Consider the following 18,184-nt stretch of genomic DNA (forward strand, 5'->3'; position numbering starts at 1 on the left):
GTAAAATTAAGAAAGTGATGGAAGAAAATGACATGTGGGCTTGCTCCGAGGAGGCAGTAGTGAGGATTGCGGCACCTAGCGTAGGTGGGCTCGCTCACGCCGCTACAGTCTCCATTCACTCTCTATAAATAGAAAATGAAGATCCAACCTGCGGCGGTACTCGCTACGGTACGTGCTTCCTCATCTAGAGAGAGAGAGACAGATGGGAAGCCGGCAACAGCAGCAGCAGCAGCAGCAAGTACATGATGATGATGATCATCATCAAGATGAGCTTAATTTGCCTAATCTGACACCGTGGGGAGGAGGCAGCAACCGCATAGTTGCCATCGACGACGACGGAGACAACCCCCTCCCCACCGCCATTACAGGTACCGGAACTCATCATCACAGCCGCGATCAATGTCAAAAAGACCAGGTTAATTAGCTATTATCAATTTATTTTTTTTATTTAAATTTGTTATCATTCCCCTATTTATTTATATACATATATAGTTGTGATCTGTTATTGTTAAAATAAATAATCTGTATTATTCTAGAATTAAAGTTAAAGTTATAGTAATATTTATACTAGTATTTATACTAGTATATGAAATGAAAAATACAACTGAAATAATAACTAACAAATTAACAACTAAACTAATTAATAGATTAATAACAAAATTAACAATTCTAATACGCTCCCTCAAGATGGAGATGGTGAATAAAGATTTCACATCGCCATCTTGCGGTAAAAAGATGATGGAAAAAAAAAAAAAAACTCCATTAATGTGAAGTATGACAGCAGCAGAGAAAGGCAACGGCAACGGAGATGATTCGTAGGAGAAGATGCCGATGCATAAAGCAGGCAAGATGTGCCGGTGAACACGAAAATTGCTGCAAAGTGAAGACCAAAAATATGGCCCAAAACGAAAGAAAATCCTGTAAAAATTTCCTTCAAAATCAAGAAACTCCAAGAGATCAACTATCTCTGAGAACGAGTGACGAAACACGGCATAGCCGGAGCGGGAATGGCTGACCAGCAGATCAGACCCAATACGAGTGAGCCGAAGACGAGATGGAGATGACGACACAGACTAGCAGATCAAACCAGAGATAGAGTGGAGAGCTGTGAAGTCACTCTGAAGTGCGAAACTCCTAACCGACAATCACGGGAATCAACTTCAATTGAGATAATGGAATAGCAGATATGGATCAACTTCAATTGAGATAATGGAACAGCAGATATGGAAGGGATTTCCTGAAGACCTGTTCCAGAATTCCAACTGCCACCATTTTTTTTTTTTTTTTTAACTAATAGCAACAAACAACATCCCTGCTAAACAATCAGAGATAAAACAAAATTCCATCCAAACTTCAAAGAAAAACCCGAACAATACCAAGAAGCCGATGCTTGGTTCACTGGATTCACCCTTGTAATTGGGTTCACAAAAGTATATCCACAAACTGATGGAGGCTTGCAACACCCAAACTGAAGAGGCGAAATTCGGGCGGCAAAGAACTAATCAACGGTGACATACTCCTAACCGAGCTTGTCGCAAACCGCGAGACAGGTCTTGATCTTGTTCCAATTGCCGGAGCATTGTGAATCACCAGCTCCTTTGTGTCATTCTTTTGAACACTTGGAGCACACACAAGAAATGAAACCATACTAAACAATATTCCCAAAAATTCCAGAGCAGAATATAGGAGAAAAAAAAAATTCAGAACAGAATTTTAGAACAAAAAATTCCCAAAATTCCAGAGCAGAATATGGAAGAAAGAATCATCAGCAATTTTCCAAGTAATAAAAACTTGAAGAAAGACATGAAGAAAATTCCAAAGTAGAATTTTAAAGTATTCCATAGTAGAATTTTAGAGTAAGATATGTAGCATTCCATAGTAGAATTTTAGAGTAGGATATGCAGCATTCCATAGTAGAATTTTAGAGTAGGATATGCAACATTCCAAAGCAGAATTTTAGAGTAGGATATGCAGCATTGCAGAGCATAAAATTCCAAAGCATAAAATTCCAAAGCAGAAGTTTAGAGCAAAAAATTCCAAAAATTCTAGACCAGAATATGGGAGAATGAAAAGAAAAAAAAAATGTATGCGGAAGCAAGAATCAGAAAAACAGAAAATCTGAGGAAGGGAAGCGACGCAATCACCAATAGGGGAAAGAAGAAACCAAAGAAGCGAAAATGAAATGAGAAATGCCCAAACAAAGAAAACAAGAATAGAAAATCGTTGAGATAGGCAATTTCAAATCTCGCAAAATACAGAATGCCTCGCCCATCCGACTCTTTGGCACCTCTAGAGCAACAAAGCAGTAAGGAATCCACGACTCTAGGTGAACTGTGGTTTCGATAACTCGGTTTCAGAGGCGAATCTCTGCAACAAAGCCGCGGTGACTGCCCAGCACAAGAACGGTGAGGGGTTCCAAGAACCCGGTTTCAGAGGCAACATCAAGAAGCTTCAAGGGCTTCAACATGAGGAGTGATCTTGATCGTGAATGGGAACCCATGAATCTTGATTGCAAGAACGATTTACTTGCTCTTCAAATGCTAGAAGCTGAACTTGAAGTCATCACTGCCGGTGGCGACGACATGGACGGAATCTGGAGCTGTGGACATGGCAAACGCGAGGGATTGCAGTGAGAAGAGATCGCAAAGCCTGTGGAGATTGAGAGAGTGGCAGAGTAGAGCGAAGAGTGCTCTGAGAGGCGAGATCGCAAGAGGAACTCTTCACAGGGAATAGCGGAAGAACTCTGAAACTGAGAGAGAAAGAGAGTGGAAGGAAAATGCTATGATACCATGTTAAAATAAATAATCTGTATTATTCCAAAATTAAAGTTAAAGTTAGAGTAATATTTATACTAGTATTTATACTAGTATATGAAATGAAAAATACAACTGAAATAATAACTAACAATTTAACAATTAAACAAATTAACAGATTAATAACAAAATTAACAATTCTAATAGTTATTAATCACAAAAAAATATCAATTAATTTAAATCCAGGACATCCTTAATCCGCAAATTAATTGATTCCTAAAATGATTTGAATTGTAGCATAACATGTATATTGATGAATGAAAACAGAAACCCTGATGGAGAAAGTTCGTATCATATGTTGGACCTGGCTTTCTCGTCTCCATGGCTTATATCGACCCCGGCAGCTGTATGTATTTGCAATCTCTCTCTCTCTCTCTCTCTCTCTCTCTCTCTCTCTCTCTCTCTCTCTCTCTCTCTCTCTCTCTCTCTCTCTCTCTCTCTCTCTCTCAGCTCTTAATTTCATTGTACCATTTGATTGTTTACAGTGGAAACCGATCTGCAAGCTGGAGCTAGTCACAGATATGAGGTTTCTTTCTTCCTCTTTTTTTAATAAAAAATTGGAGTATTTGGGTGAGAAGAAAACTAAATTAATAAACAAAAAACAATTAATAAGTTTAGCATGTAATTTTCTTATGTATGCGTGTGTGTGTGTGTGTGTGTGTGTGTGTATATATATATATCAGCTACTGTGGGTGGTGCTAATAGGAATTGTTGCAGCCAAAAATTGAACGACCTTCACGATCCCTGATCACGACCACCTGAAAAGAGATAAATAAGCAAGGCTTAGAGGATCCAGGGTGTACTCCGGGGGATCGCTCCGATGCCTAAGTCAGGGATTGACTTGAGAGGTTTTTTTATGCAATAGTAAAGTAGAGTTTAGAATGAGATACCTTAGTCTCTTCTCTGAATCCCCATTTATAGTGATGGAGTTTGATAAGCAACGCTCGTGAGGCTAGAAGACTGCCCAAAAAATGAGCACGACTCATTAGGCAAAGAAGAATCAGTCCAACTGACGAGCAACGCTCGTGAGGCTAGAAGACTACCCAAAAAATGAGCACATTTCATTAGGCAAAGAAGAATCGGCCCAACTGACGAGCAACGCTCATGACTTAGGCATCAGAGCGATCCCCCGGAGTACACCCTGGGTCCTCCAAGCCTTGCTTATTTATCTCTTTTCAGGTGGTCGTGATCAGGGATCGTGAAGGTCATTCAATTTTTGGCTGCAACAGTTGGCGCCGTCTGTGGGAACTTCTTGAGAGGTTTTCTCTTTCAATCCTTGATCATGACTATATCAGATAATTGAAGGTCGATGCATTGGCTCAATTAAGATCGTCCGAAATACCACCGTCCGACACCTAGACGTACTCGATGCCGTCTGATCCATCGCCAATTGGGACCCTACCCAGTGCAAACTCTTCATTCGCGGAATTGGATGGGACACTACCATCAAGAACCTCCACAATCTCTTCTCCACCTATGGTAACCTCGAAGAAGCCATCGCGATCCTTGGCAAGGTCACCGGGAAAAGTAAAGGGTACGGGTTTATTACGTTCAAGCACATCAATGACGCTTTACTCGCATTGAAAAAGCCAAGTAATAAAATTGACGGACGAATAACCGAGACCCAGCTTGCGATATTGCGAAATTCCGGATCTAATACGAATCCGACTACAATTGATGTTTCTATGCGCAAGATTTATGTAGCCAACGTGCCTATTCTTAAGGTATGATTTTTTCTCCATCATACAATAATAATTCTAAAAAAAAAAAAAAACAAATAGATGTCATAGTTTCAACCCTTGAAAAGCTCCATCTTAATGGCTAATAATAATTAATAGGATGGTCAAGTTATTTAATTATTTGAACAATGACCTATGCACCAAATGCATAGTGGGGTCATGATAGCTGCACTGCAAGTCAAATAAATAAAGCCAAACTTTGAAATTCCAATGGGTTGGTCGAATGCACCATCGGTTTGGCAATAATGACTTTTGTACATTCATGTGCGTTGAACAGTGCTCTGAATAGTGAATTTGAAATTGCTATTGCGAATTTGAGTTGAAATTACAACGCACATTGAAATTGCACAATTGTAGCAACTACAATCGACAAAACCTCAAGCAGAAAAATCAAGCTCCTTAGTGACATTCTATCGAGCACCTGGAGCCTAATCAGCCGAACAATCCACACCATAATCAAAACAAACAATAACAAAATCAAAGTCGTCAATGGTAGACATCTCGCAAATCTCAATCTCAAACTTTAATCTACCATTGCACTCACAACCCCATCCAATATGGGACTCACGAATCAACTGGGATACAATTGAATAATCTGAGTTTATAGACCCCACATTTGACACAGACAACACAAAAATAGTCTGCGAAATCTATAACATTGCACGCTTACTTGCAGTTCCCTTTGCCATAAATGATTGAACACTTGGTGCATACACATCCAAACCCTTTGAAACAAATCCATCTCGAACCGATTAAGAATCCTAACTGATATTGAAAATACCATAACTCACATCTTTAACCCCAATGAAATCAAAACTACAAGAACCTATCGAATTGAACAACCATCCCAGCATCATAAATTATCAAAATGTTACTGAAGATATAGCCCAGAAAATGAGCACAGCTCATTAGGTAAGGAAGAATCGGCCCAACTGATGAACAACGCTCGTGAGGCCAGAAGACTGCCCAAAAAATGAGCACGACTCATTAGGCAAAGAAGAATCAACCCAACTGACGAGCAATGCTCGTGAGGCTAGTAGACTGCCCAAAAAATGAGCACGACTCATTAGGCAAAGAACAATCAGCCCAACTGACGAGCAATGCTCGTGAGGCTAGAAGACTGCCCAAAAAATGAGCACGACTCATTAGGCAAAGAAGAATCAGCCCAACTGACGAACAACGCTCGTGAGACTAGAAGACTGCCCAAAAAATGAGCACATCTCATTAGACAAAGAAGAATCGGCCCAACTGACGAGCAACGCTCATGAGGCCAGAAGACTGCCCAAAAAATAAGCACAACTCATTAGGCAAAGAAGAATCAGCCCAATTGACGAGCAACGCTTGTGAGACCTAAAAACAGCCCAAAATATGAGCACAGCTCATTAGGCCAGAAATGACAAAAAAGAAGAGCGTGACTCATGAAACCACAAGCAACCCAAAATGCCTCAAGAAGAGCTGCTCGATAAAAAAAAAAAACAATTTTCAAACTTTGGAAGCCAGTTTCAAAAATTCGAAACTAAAGGGGGGACAACTGATATATCTCAAATATATCACTTACCATAAATCCAAAGGAAACTAAAGCCCAGCATTGATGAGGGCAATTATCACCTAAGTCAACTGCTCAGGCAGAGCAATTGACGTCAGCTCCATGATGACTAGAGCAATCTACGCCAACGTTATAACAACTGGAGCGATTCACGTTTGCGCCATAATTCGCTAATAAATGGTACATCACCTTTGGGTCAAACTCCATTACTATAAATGGGGATTCAGAGAAGAGGCTGAGGTATCTCATTCTAAACTCTACTTTACTGTTGCATAAAAAAACCTCTCAAGTCAATCCCTGACTTAGGCATCGGAGCGATCCCCCAGAGTACACCCTGGGTCCTCCAAGCCTTACTTATTTATCTCTTTTCAAGTGGTCGTGATCATGGATCGTGAAGGTCGTTCAATTTTTGACTGCAACAGGAATGATCTTTGCTCTAATAATCCAATCTCTAGCTGCAAATATCAGGGTATGCACTGGTGAGTTTTGAACTGATCAGACCATTAATATATATATATATATATATATATATATATTCAAAATATTTATAAATTTAAAACTAAAAAAATTATAATTATAAATGCAGGGAATCACCTGGCGGAGCTGTGCAAATCGGAGTATCCAAAACCAGTGTAGTATTGCCTGTATTTGCTGGCAGAAATTGCAGTCATAGCTAATGATATTCCTGAAGGTGGATGGATTAATTTCATATTTATATTTATCCCATTATTTTTTTCTAACTACTCAATTTCTGAATAATAATGATGTGTGATGGTCATATATATAATTTACATTTGAATTGAAATTGAGAAATTAAAAATGGGTGGTGCAGTGATGGGCACTGCTTTCGCTTTGAACATACTGTTCCATATTCCGGTGTGGGTTGGAGTTCTCCTCACCGGCTGCAGCACCCTCCTCCTCCTCGGCCTCCAGAGATTCGGGTACGTTCCCTTCTTCTTTTTTTCTTTTTTCTTTTTTCTTTTTTTTCTTTTTTTAAAAAAATAGGGCGACAACTCCATTTATTATTTGGGGTATGTTCCTAATTACCTATTTTCCATATCTGATATATCCATCAAAGTTGTCACTCACCACTCCCTGGAATTATTATATTTTCTAGGAGTAGATAATGTTTCTTAGTTTCCCAATATTCTATCCATATCATAATGAAACTTATAAACGTCTATACTATTGAAGGTGTAACGCTCGAAGAAAAGAGTGAAAAGAGTCTGGGATGGAAGATGTATTTTCTCACATACATCGATATTATAATATATAGAAAGAAAGTCAAAGGAATTATGAATTGCATATTCTATTTGAAATATAATATATAGAATGAAATTCAAGATGATGTATGATAAGAAATATATATCTAAGGTCAAGGCCGGCATTGTGATGTTGATTATGCACCACATCATGTATGGCATTACTATTAAAAAGAAATGATCATTGCATGTCTCATGACACCTGACAATTTCTATATATATATATATATATATATATATATATAATATTGAAGGTGTAAAGTTTGAATTCTGAAAAGATTGGACCTCACATTACTACATAGCGAAATTTAACTTAAACTCATATATATCCTTACAACTTGCATGTTGTATTTCATCATCATAAAAAATCCAGTTCAAATAGAAGGGTTTCTTACTAACCTATTAGAAATCAAGAAATGGCAATGCATGTCTCACGCCATCACATAACTATATATCATCATCATCATCATCATCATCATCATCATCATCAAAAACCCAATAAACTTGAACTAGGGTAGTTTGCTAAATTCTATTTCATTTGAATTTTTCCCTTCTCTTTTCCTAGCGCTTTCTAAGTCCTCGTGATCATGCAAAGAAGGCAACCATGCATGCTGATGAATTTAATTTACCTTTCCTCTTATATTTCAGTTTATTGAGTTATTTACATGTTATTTATTTATTTGTTTGTGATTGTGTTGTGGTAATTAATTAAATTGGATGATATATACATATATCATCAGGTGAGGAAATTGGAAATGATAATAGCAGTGCTGGTGTTCATAATAGCGGGAAGTTTCCTAGGAGAAATGAGCCATGTGAAGCCTCCGGTGTCGGATATGGTTCAGGGAATGTTCATCCCTAAGCTCAATGGCCAGGGTGCCATCAACTACGCCATCGCCATTTTGGGTGGCCTCATCATGCCGTACCTTCACTCTTTATCCCTTTACAAATCCTTTTTGCAATTAATATTTAACCCTCAGAAATTAAATCGTCCTTAATCTTTCCTTAGAATTTCAAAAAAAAAAAAAATACCATTTAATCAATCGTGTTTGGCTTGTCGGAAGAAATGCAATAAGAATGAAATTTTGAATAGAAAATATGAGAAAAAGAAAAACTAAAGCCATGTCCCCTTGCGAAAAAATTTTGTATTTTCCATTTCTGTTTTTCATATAATTAAAAAATAATCATTTTTTATTTACTTTTTCAAAATTTGTATAAACAATTTGTAGAACATCATTTTATGATTTTCTGCATTTCTTATATAAATCTTGGAAGTCAAAAAAAGGGTGACATTTTTGTAAGAGTTTGAAAACATTAAAATTAAAATTTAAAAGTGTTTTTCTCAACTAAACAGATCCTAATTGATATTTTATATTTCATTTCATCCTATTTCACCGTTTCAATTACCAAATGCATGTGTAATAAAATTTAATAATTTATAAAAATTTTAATGCATGATTATCCAAAAGTATTTAAAGTTATGCAATTTCAAATATAATATTAAATCCTTTCAAATTTCTTTGTTATCAATAGGCACAACCTCTTCCTCCACTCTGCTCTTGTAATATCTAGGAAGACTCCCAACTCTGTTCGAGGCATCAATGTAGGAAATTCAACTAGTTAGACACCCATCACCCCCTCTTCAAAATTAAGTAATGCATGCATAATGCACTTACATGCACATAAAATATATGTGGCTTTGGCCCATTTCATTCTTACTTGTGTTTGCTCACTTGTGCTATTCAAACTATTTTAGTCGCTACATTTAGACAACCAGAAATGAATAGAGGGGAAAAGGAAAAAAGGAAAATGGGGTAGTTATTGACACACCTTTACTTATAATTAAGAAAAAGTACATAGACCAAACCGTGCAGACAATTTTAGTATCGTGACCATGATACCTATAACATGCAAATCTTTTTTTTCAAAGCACAACCCTTTTTGGATCCATCTCCTAAACCAAATAATAGCATAGCCATATTCGTCACAACTCACACCAATACATATCAAATAGTCATACTTTTTTTCTCCTCTAATTCTAACTTTTGTCCTTTTTAGTGAGAGACAAATGATATTTGAGAGATATACTAAAAAAAGGTTTGAACGAGGGATTAGGAACAACTCAATCACTAGCAATCATGGAGGCTGCCCACAATCAATTGAAGATAGTGTTTAAGAAGATGTATTATGAAGTTTTTGGATTCTAATTTAGGGAGATTTGGACAAAACTTATCGTAGTTTTGTATGAATTTTTTTTAAAGTCTATCCAAATCTAGGATTACAGTATAAATGTTGAATAGTACAAGTGGCTCATGATGTACAGTGCAAGACAGTGCAAAGTACTTGCTGGTTATATGAAAAGAAATTAAACCACATAATGCATATGGACAAAGTGCGTGAGTTACTGATCAACCATGGGATTCAATTACTGCAGGATGCTTGTAGATACTTCTTGGTAGAGAGTGGGTTGGCTTTGCTAATAGCATTCTTAATCAACGTGGCGGTGATCTTAGTATCAGGCACCGTCTGCTACGCCACCATCCTATCCGCCGAAAACTCCAACCGGTGCAATAACCTCACCCTCGACTCTGCTTCTTTCCTAGTCAAGGTCCAATTCTTATACGATTTACTTGCATTCAAATTTTTAGCAGAATTTATTCAACGCAGCTTAAAATTTTTCAAAATCAAATACTGTTGCAGGATGTGTTGGGACGATCGAGCTCCACCATTTATGCAATTGCTCTTCTTGGCTCAGGCCAAAGCTCTACCAATACAGGAACTTATGCTGGACAATATATCATGCAGGTTTTCAGATTTCATTAATTCCCTATTTGGCAAAGATATCTAATTAAGGAGTTGGGCTTGTTTTGTTTATTTACAACATATTAAACAAACAAGTTGTGTAATTATGTTAGGGTTTCTTGGACCTCAAGATGAGGAATTGGCTGAGGAACTTGATCACTAGGTGCATTGCCATTACGCCAAGCCTCATCGTCTCCATCATCGCTGGTGCCCAGGGGGGAGGCCAACTCATTATCATCTCTTCGGTTTGTTTATATCCATTTTGAATGATTTCAAGATGAATTGCACCTTAATAATATTGATAATTATAATAATTCAAACAAAGATCAACATTTTGTTTCAATGGGTTTTAATTGCAGATGATATTGTCATTTGAGCTTCCCTTTGTCCTAATCCCACTCCTTAAATTTAGCGGCAGTAGCACCAAGATGGGACCTCACAAGAACTCAATCTATGTAAGTTTTCATTCACCTTCATATTTCAACTGCTACCTATGCCACACAGTGCCAATTTTCGAGTGATTTGTGGCCCATGGGACTATGTGGCATCCTCTGATTGGATAGGCCATAAGAACCTCATCCAATGATAGGTTGCCAGGTCACTAGGATTAACCATCATATATTCTCAAATCTCATCACAAAGAAAAAAAAAAATTAGCTGGCCCGGGATATCGTGTCTCCTCCATTAAAAAATTGTATCATGTTTGCTTGTCAAGAGTCAAATTGGTTATTTGGCACAATTTTAATGGAAAGGGCACATTACTCCTATGGTATGTTAGCCTTTTTTCGCCACAATTATCCCAAATAAAAATGTTATTTGAGTAAAACAATGACTAACAGTGACTTTTTAAGGTCATCGTGATATCATGGATACTAACCCTGGGAATCATCGGCATCAATGTATATTACCTAAGTGGCTATTTCACAACAGCCTCCCCAGAGTTGGGAACGTATTTGTGGGGATCGTGGTGTTTCCCCTTATGGTCATTTATCTACTTGCAATGATCTACTTGACCTTTCGTAAAAACACTGTTGAGACATTCATCGATCCAACAAAGCATGATCCAACTAACCAACCTGGCATGGAAACGAGTTTCGACCATGAGTTCGAGTTGGAGAATGTACCTTAAAAGGAGGTGTTTCCAGTCAAGATCCCATAGCCAAAATAGGAGCTCTTTGAAGTGGCATGAAGAAGAAAATTATGTTCCATAGTAGGCTGTAGTTGCTTTTATAGAGATGTTGAAGTTCAAATATAATAAAGTAATTGATGTGCAATTAATTACACTAAATAAATTGTTGAATTTTTTTTCTTTGCCAAACTGAAATATATATGTTACTGAAGTCATATGGTTCATTGTACATTACTTTTGAATATATTATGGTGAGTTCCAGCCTTCGAAAAGTTATGCATACAACTCTTTATTGTGATATATGGGGTGATTATCCTACAACTTTACTCTCTGGTGCACATTATTTTTTAACAATCGTGGATGACTACTCACGTGCTACATGGATCTATCTCATGCACATGAAATCTGATACTTTCACTTGCCTTAAAAAATTTTTTGTCATGGTTAAAAATCATTTCAATTGCACTATTAAGCACATATGCACTGATAATGGTTGAGAATTTCTATCCACCCCGCTTCAAACTTTTTTCCATGATCAAGACATTTTTTACGAGCACACATGTGTGGGTAAACCTCAGCAGAATGGTGTTGCCGAGCGTAAACATTGACATCTTCTTAATGTGGCTCGATGTTTACGTTTTCAAGCCAATCTTCCCACCTCTTTTTGGGTCTCACAGCCACCTATTTAATTAACTGCACTCCTTCACCCAGCCTCAATCATAAATCCCCTTATGAACTTCTTTTTCAGAAACCACCATTGTATACACACTTGCAAGTGTTTGGGTGCTTGTGCTATGCCCAAACCACTCACCAACATCGCAATAAATTCTCTCCTCGTGCTCTTCGATGTGTTTTCTTGGGTTATCCTGCTCATCATAAGGCTTATCATGTATACGATCTTGAAATCAAAAAAATTTCTCATCACGCATGATGTCACCTTTAAAGAAAATATTTTTCCCTATCATCTCATACCTCCAACTCCTACATCTTCTCCTGTCCTTCCCCTTCCTATTCTTGATATACACCCTACACTTTACCTACCCAGCCAACCACACCTACCCCTAGCCCCCTACCTCTCTCTCCTTCTCCCTTGCTATCCTCACTGACACCCTCGCCCTCGCCCCCTTCCCCACCACCTCCTCCACCCATCTCTTCACGGCCCAAACAAGCTATCACACATCCCTCTTACTTGGATGATTTAATTTGCCCTATTTTACCGAAGTCATCCACCGCTTCACAAGTTTCAAGATCTTCCTCGGGTATGGTTCATTGTCTCTCCTCCTTTTTATCTTATCATTGTTTTTCTAATCAATATTTGGCTTTTCTTTCTATTATGTCCCAACATCCCGAACCCGCCTCATATTCTCAAGTTGTGCTACACCCGCATTGGCGTGAAGCCATGGCTTCTGAAATCCAAGCCTTAGAAGTCAATCATACATGGGTTCTTCAACACCTTCCACCTAGAAAAAAACCAATTGACTATAAATGGGTGTTCAAAATAAAAATTTGGGCCGATGGATCCATAGAGCGACACAAAGCTCACTTGGTGACCAAGGGCTACACTCAGGTAGAAGGTTTCGATTATCATGACACTTTTGCTCCTGTTGCTAAACTCGTTATTGTTGGGTGTGTTCTTGTAGTGGCTGTAGCTTGGAATTGGCATCTCCTTCAATTGGACGTCAACTACGCTTTTCTCCATGGTGACCTCGATGAGAAGGGTTATATGACCCCTCCATCGGGTTATTGCAAACAACGGGGTACTCGTGTTTGTCATCTTCAGAAATCCCTTAATGGCCTTAAGCAAGCCTCTCACAATTGGTTCTCTAAATTATCTTCAGTTTTACTTGTTGAGGGGTTCACCCAATCTCAGGCCAATCACTCTCTCTTCACCCTCTCTCGGGGTCAGTCTTTTACTCTCATACTTGTTTATGTTAATGACATTCTCATGACAGACAATGATCTCTCTGATATTAGTACTTTCAAAGCCATGTTTGCTCAACAATTCAAACTAAAGGATCCTGGCAAACTGAAATATTTCCTTGGTCTCCAAGTTGCTTGCTCTCCAACTGGCATATTTCTTAATCAACGAAAATATGCTCTTGACATCTCACTAATAGCGGTCATTTTGGTACTCATTTTGTCACCTTTCCCATGGAACAAAATCTCAAACTTAATAATACTGATGGTGATCTTCTCTCCTATCCAAGCTCGTTTCGGTGACTTGTTAGACGTTTGATATATCTCACCATCACCCGTCCTGACATTGTATTTCCAATCAACATTCTTAATCAATTTATACACCAGCCCAAACAACCACATTATGATGCTGATGTACATGTTTTTTGATACATTAAGGCATCTCCAAGTCTGGGCTTATTTTTTCCTACTGCCAACACTCTTCAAGTCTCCGCCTATTTTGATTCGGATTGGGCTAGTTGTCCCCTCACTCGCCGCTCCACTGTTAGTTTTTTCATTCAGCTAGGTACTAGTCCAATTTCCTAACGCATGCACTAAGAAACAACCTACAGTGTCTCGCTCCTCCGCCGAAATTGAGTACCGGGCGTTGCTTCCACTACTTGTGAACTTACATGGCTCAAAACTCTTTTAAATGATCTTGGTGTACCGCATTCCCAGCCTATGCTCTTATATTGTGACAACCAAGCGGCTTTTCACATTGTCTAGAATCCTGTTTATCACAAACGTACAAAACATATAGAAATTGATTGCCATATTGTTTGTGAAAAGTTACAGACTGGCCTCTTCTTCACTAAGCATATTCCTACCCATAGTCAGCTTGCTGATATCTTCACCAACGCTTTGGGTCGTGAACATTTCCTAGACTTATCTCGCAAGTTAGGCATTACGGATCTCCATGCTCCAGTTTGAGGGGGAGTATTAGAAATACATATACATTTTCTATTTTTCATTTAATATGTATTTATTATAGAGCAGATATTTAGGAATAATTTGGAATCCTTGACTCTTGTATAAATATAATCTTGTATTGTTGAATAATCAATATAAAAAATTCCCCTTATTCAATTTTAACTAAAAAAGCAAAAAAAAAAAAAAATTAAAGTATATATAAATCGTTATTGTGACAAGAATTTAACTTCACTCATCATTAACATTTAATTTTTCTTGATATTTTTATCATATTAGGATGAGTTTTATTTTTAATAGTATTTTATATGAACAAAAAAATACAATGGAAATTCGTTTTATCATCCTTTCTTCCCTTCAAAAAAATAAATCCTCTATCAAACATCCTTGAGTCATTTGAAACTTAAAATATACTTGGAAAAAAAAAAAGGCTAATGTTTTTGTGATTATGTTCGGTTATCAAGTGACAGCAAAAATAATATATATAAAAAATCAAAAAGATAAAATTTTAGCTTCACACAAGATTAACATTTGATCCTTCTTTGTAATAATATTAGAACCAATTATTATTTTCAGTAATACAACAACAACAACAAAATTAAGCCTTAAGTCCCACTAGGTGGGTCGGCTATATGAATCATTTTCTACCAATTTATGCGATGAGCAAGTAAATTTCAAATTTTCCTAATTACCATGTCAACAACTCGGCTCATAGGCTTTAGTTATAGCATCCTCCCCCCCCCCCCCCCCCCCCCCCCGGCGCGCGGGGGGGGATTGCCAAAGATGCAAAATATGCCTTCTACATAAATACTATTGTATCCTAGGATATCTTGAGCATAATAAGGCCATAATAGAGTCATGTTCATACGTGAGACCCACTTCAATTCTGTGTATGTCCATAATACTTTTGGGACATTAAAGTTGAAAAATGTAGGACTTGTTTAGTTGTGGAAAATATTTTTTGATTTCAATTTTTAATTTTCCAAAGAATTATAAAAATTTTAGTTTATTTTTAACATTTCAAGATTTGTATCAAAAAAGGTAGAGGATAAAAGTTTCTTTAAAATATGAAAAATAATTTTTTATTTTAAATTTTTAGATTTCAAAATAATAATAAAAAAAGACAACTTGTTTCCAATTTTCTAAAATTTTTGTAAAGTAATGTTTGGAATCATGGGTTTTGGGGTTTGATGTAAATTTGTGTGGATTTAAAAGAAATTATTTACGTAAGTTACAAAAATTAAAGTTCAAGATCCAAATTCCATGATTCGAAAGTAATAGTTAGAAATCTAGAATATAATGGTTTTTTTTTTTAATTTTTATATATAAATTTAGAAATTTGAAAAATAATGTCGTATTTTTGTAATTGTATGGTACAGTCGCTCAATGCCTTATCTACTACTGAATCGAAGTACATGGCACTGCCTAAGGCTGCCAAGGAAGCATTGTGGCTCAAAGGATTCGACAGGGAGCTGGGTGTCCAATAAGGTGGGGTTCAATTGCACTGTGATAGTTAGAGTATCAACTACTTGGTGAAATATCAAGTGTATCATGCGAGGACAAAGCACATTAATGTGTATTTTCATAGGAACTTATTGCTTTAGGTGAACTTCTACTTGAGAAGGTTCACACGTCTGACAATGTAACTGATATGTTGACGAAGCTTGTCACAATAGACAAGTTCAAGCATTGGTTAGACTTTATCAACATCTCCAAATGTTAGACGAGAGACGGTCTCAATCTACTGTCTCAGGTGGAGGAGCGGGTATTCTTTCGATTTTCTCCTAAGTGGTGAATATTCGCCAAGGTAAAGATTGTTAGAAATGTAAGAGAGCTGCGGCCTGCAGGCGTGCGCCGTGCGGGGCAGATTGGCACTCGGCACTCGGAAGAGCACAGAGAAACTGAGGAACAGAGGAAGCGATAAACCCTAACTCTAATCCCCAATGACCCAATCCCGGCAATCCCCGATTTCCCACTGTGAGAGTGTGAGTCTGTGTGTGTGTGTCTGTGGACTGTGAGTGTGGAGTGAACTGAGCTAAGGCACGGAGGCTCGGAGCCTTTGTTTCCCACCAGGCCCAGGCCCCAAGCCCCAAGCAGCCAAGCCCAAGTCGCATGCCCGCCCCGCCCTATTATTAATATATTATAAAGTATATTAAAAATTCGGTTAATCGGTTAACCGATATTTTTTTAACCGTTAACCGAACCGAACCCGATTAACCGAGAGTTTATAAAATTTTAACCGAACCGACCGAACTGAATTTTTTACCTGAACCGAACCGGTCAGTTTCGGCTGGTTAATCCGGTTAATTCGGTTTTCACCGAATTATGCTCACCCCTGCCCGTAGACGTAGGCACATTGTCAAAACATGTAAATCTTATGTCTTTAATTATTACTTTTCGTTTATTCTCTTTGTGAGTGATTGCTTGTTTCCATATTATTTATCGTTGAGTGCTTGCATTACTTGTTCCAAATTGATTCGAGTTTGTAAGGTTTCCGCTGTGCATTCGCATGAACATAAAATGAAAAATTAGAGCATTGTGGGAACTAACAATTAATTAATGAATTTAACTTGTAATTTTTATATCAGCAACTGTGGGTGGTGCCAATAAAATTGATCTTTGCTCTAATAATTCAGTCCCTTGCTGCAAATCTCGGGGTACGCACTGGTGAGTTCATCGTTAATTGATTTACAATCAGTTGCTTGCAGAAATTGCCGCCATTGCTGCTGATGTTCCTTCGATATGGTATCGTTGACTTTTGAGATATTATAAGGGGAGATTGATGTATTTTTCATAAACCTAAGGATGAGCTGTTAAAATTTAAATAAAAAAGAAATCTCATGTCTTTTCATAATATATATATATATATATATATATAATTAATTTATAATGAAATAGAATATGGTACTTGATTTTTTATAAGGAAGGTCATGCAGGGCTTGTGCGTATAAGGCACGCCACTCATTAATGAATTAGTTAAATAGAACTGTACGAGGTTATGCGGTCTCCTTTTATTATATTTTAATTTGAAAAAAAAAACATTTGAACTAGATGAACAACCTTATATTATTTATATATATATATATATATATATATAATCAATTTGAATCTTCTCCACCTGACTTAATTCTCAATTTTTTTGTAGCTATGACTGAATTGTGGTAATAATTAATTAAACTCTGGCATGTGTGATGGGTGGATGGATGGATCTCACTCTCACCTGAGGAAATTTGACATGCTAAATAATACCAGTGCTGGCGTTGGTGATGGCCGGATGTTTCTTCGAAGAAATGAGCCCGGTGAAGCCTCCGGCATCCGATGTGGTGAAGGGTTTGTTCAGAGAATTTTTGAATTCAAAAACTGAAATTGATTTTCATATATCTTTCTCAACGTGAGCAACCAGAAGGGATTACAACAGGTATTTAAGCTATGTTGGACAGAGATAAAAAAAGGTAAGAATATATTTTTTGTGCGGAGGGAATTGTGCAAGAAATAAAGGAGAAGGTAGAGACAAATCTCCATATTGCCTTGACTTGTAGGATGAGATCTTCACACACTAATTTGGTACATCAAATCTACTCAAATCTCCAATCTTCCCCATTAAATGACAAATCTCCACAAATCTCAACAGATTGATGAGCATGCTCATTGTGAGGATATGCTTGATTGTGACCATTTGCTTCCTTATTACTCCAAAGCGTTGTAATCTCCTTATTTCTCCACATAGCAGTATGCTCTAAGGTGTCAAGCTCTTGATTTATGTTAATATCCTCCCACAAACTTGGTCGGGGCTGGAGGCTAAGTTTGATGCTAAAGGAAATGAGAGAAGCTTTGGACATGGGCTTCATAAAAATATCTGCAACTTGATAAGTAGTGGAGATATGATGAGTAACGAGGAGACCAAGCGCAATCCGTTCACGCACAAAGTGATAATCTAACTCGATGTGCTTGCTTCGTGCATGGAAAACTGAATTGACTATCATGTGAAGAGCACTGAGATTGTCTCAAAA

The 18,184-nt window shown here is 37.4% G+C and overlaps 1 pseudogene; it reads left to right on the forward strand.

The window, feature by feature from the left end:
* Window positions 1–202: 202 nt before the first annotated feature.
* On the forward strand, window positions 203–15,661 carry LOC131162576 (metal transporter Nramp7.2-like; annotated as a pseudogene).
* The last annotated feature ends 2,523 nt before the right edge of the window (window positions 15,662–18,184 follow it).

Source organism: Malania oleifera, chromosome 8 (assembly GCF_029873635.1).
Source record: "Malania oleifera isolate guangnan ecotype guangnan chromosome 8, ASM2987363v1, whole genome shotgun sequence".
In the NCBI taxonomy this organism is placed as follows: domain Eukaryota; kingdom Viridiplantae; phylum Streptophyta; class Magnoliopsida; order Santalales; family Ximeniaceae; genus Malania; species Malania oleifera.